Source organism: Parasteatoda tepidariorum, chromosome 2 (assembly GCF_982258835.1).
Source record: "Parasteatoda tepidariorum strain Cologne lab strain chromosome 2, Ptep-v5.0, whole genome shotgun sequence".
In the NCBI taxonomy this organism is placed as follows: domain Eukaryota; kingdom Metazoa; phylum Arthropoda; class Arachnida; order Araneae; family Theridiidae; genus Parasteatoda; species Parasteatoda tepidariorum.
The window spans coordinates 18,858,568-18,861,867 of NC_141756.1; positions in this window are offsets into that span (position 1 = coordinate 18,858,568).

The window sequence follows — 3,300 nt, forward strand, 5'->3', positions numbered from 1 at the left end:
TGTTCAAGACAAGAGATTTGAAATGTAAAGCATCTTTAAGATTTTTCTCTGAAAAGTTCCACAGATAAAGACTTGATAAAGAAAATCATTATTCTATATATATATTTCTCTTACACGGCAACAAAAAAAGCCTCATTACAACTCCCCGAATGGCAATGCTAGAAAATCGACCAATGATTGCCGCTAAAGATGTCATATGCCAAATCTAGCTGAGATGGCTCAACATATAGCGCTTTTAAAAACGGAAACTGAAATAACGAGAGAGAGCATAAGCTAGGCAGAAGTGAGTAGTCTTTGTCGATAGATCTCTATTTTAGTATTTTGTTGAAAGCGCTTTTTTTTACGAATTTATTTGACGATTTTTGATTTATATCACGAATTTATTTGCTTTACTAGAATTTATTTGCTTATGCTGGTTTTTTCATTTCAATTCACTTATTTCAATTTCTAATATACTTAATTATTGCCAAAATTTTAACCTTTTTAAAGAGATATCAGTTTTAGAAATTTTGTCTTAAGATTTTATACTATAGCACATTTCTAATAGGTTTAACGAATTACATGTCATTTATTTCCAATTTATTTTAATGACTTAGTATTTACTAAAAAGATGTAATTTTTTGTTAAAAAAAAGTTGTTATATGGATTTGAATGATTGTTTTGAATTCTTAGAATTTTTTGCATTTGCAATGTACATAAGTTAGAAGCGAGCGAAGCGAGCTTGGTTTGCGAAGCAAACCATATAAGATTGCGTAGCAATTTTTGGGGGTTGGCGAGCGTTAGCGTGCAAGGGGCACAGCCTACTAGTATTAAATATTTCATGCAATTCTTCATAACTTCAATTCAATGGGGGATGTTTTTGTTTTGTTTTCCTTTTGAAAAATCCAGACTAATTTCAACGATATTCCTGAATATACTATTTGCATGCGTACGGATAAGTAATTATTCCAAGAAAACTCGTTCTCGGTAGATATTGAGAGCATCATTAAATCTATATTATTTTTACTCCATTCTAAAGAAGAAAACGAATGAGTAAATTATTTTTTACAAATGCAGTTTTAAAAAAAAATTAAAAAAACAAGAAATTACGTTTTAAAAGATTGAATATAATGTAATAACATATAATACAAAACATATAATGATAATGCAGCTTAAGTGTGAAGTTGGGTTCGAAAAAATACAATTAAATCCTCTGTCGGAAGAACAAAATTACTTTCCGAACAACCAGATGGCTTAGACTTTCCAAAATCACGGTCGTGAGCTCACATAATTTGTAGTAATTTGTGATGCAAAAGGAGAAAAAGGACCATAATTAACTTGACAATTAACAAATTTAAGAAAAAAAGTATAACAGTGACATCTTTAGCTCGAAGCTGTCTACACGCAGCATTTCAGGCCAAAGAATGTATGTATAGTTAAGTAAGTTTATGAGGTAAGTAAGTTAATGAGTAAACTTCACGATTCTCAGGTACTCTCTTTAAATATTAATGTAATTTTTTTAAAAACAAGTTTGTCTTACTATGTGTAAAAAAGCCAAAAAAAATGCATTATTATAAATTTTATGATAAAGGGCCATTTTTAGGTGAAAAATAAGCCATTTTTTGCATATACGGTAAACACTGTAAAAATATTTCTACACCCTAAAACAAAAAATCCTTCGAGGATTTTATTTAAAATTTATGCTTTGAACTATTATCTTAAAAGCTGGTACGTGTACTACTTAGTTAGAGATCAATATAGTTAAGCAAAGTTTAAGAAATTTCAGCACTAATCTTTGCGAAAAAGCTTGCATAAAAAATGAAATTCTGTATTTTTCTCTTAGTAGTTCAAAACATGTGAGCAAAAATCATAAACACTCATGAAGAATTGTAGACAATTATTTCGGAAACAATATGAGATATTGTACTTAAGGTGATGAAAAATGTGGTACAAATCTGATTTTGAGATAAATGCTTCCAAGGACTTTAAATTATTACCCTCATCCACTGTTATTACCTTACACAAAAATCGCTACAACTTCGTAATTAATTGGAGTACAAACAAAATTAAATTATTTTTCAAAAGCTATGATTACGGGTATTCTAAATTTATAATAAACTAATTTCAAAAATTTAAACATGTTTTTGCACTTGCCTTAAAAAATTTCATAGAATTGGAAAATTTTTCTTTTTAAATCTAATATCATCGAAGATGTTTGTAAGAATTTCAGAGAATATTTTAAAAGAAGTCACGAAATTTCTTTAGTAAATGTAAACAATTCAAAAATTTTGCCTTTTGAGACTATTTTAGATTTGTCACATCAATTGAAAAATTTAGCTCAGAAAGCTTGCCCTAATATTGTTGATGACAATGATTTAATGATACAAAATTAAAAAACTTGTTAAATATTCTACCGGTATCGTTTAAAACTAAATTACTTGAAGCTCAAATTAATAATTATAATGAAGATGTACAAAAAGCCCAACTTTGAGATAGTTGCGTTGAAAGAAGAATTGTTTAACTCAGTGGTTCCCAATTTTTTCTGCTACGGAACCATAAATAATTTACATTCTTTTGGCGGAAACCCGACTCTATAAATAAAGTTTATTACGATAATTGTGAAGGTTATATAACCTATAAAAGACTATTTTTAAAATATCTAATTAGAAGAATGAAGATTTGTCTTCGCATTATCATTAATCATCTCAAATTAGGATAATTTGCTGCTTTGATGTTTCTTCTTTCGAAAAAACTTGCCCCATTTTGCCCGTATTTTAAAGGCGAACTAAATATACCGAAAAACAAAAATTATGTTTTTTTTTCTTCATGTTTTTGCGTTATTTTGTAATTATTTCGTGTTATTTTGTAATATTACTTCGGAAATATAATTTGCTTTTCTTTTTTAATATAAAATTACGAAAATTATTATATTTTCATTGCTATGCTTAATTATTTAAACGTACTATATTATTTTTTTTATTTTTGTTCGCCATATTCCAGCCGCTATTTGGTTTTTTAGTGTATTTCAAAATTTCAACTTTTAATTCAATTTACCAGCGCATAAAAGCCATAAATAAAAGCCCCCAAACTTTGAAACAAATTTTATTGAAATACTAATTTTGTCCACGAAACCTTGGATGCTAGCCCACTGTGCTTCGTTCAAAAAATGAAGCAGTAGGAAAATTTGTTTTTATTACTAAAATAAAATGAGATATTAATTTTCAATTATGCTGAGATTTATGCACAATCAAGGCTTCTTCATCACATTAAGAACTTAATACGTAAATAATGAATAGAGCATTGGGTAGATGTAACTATTAA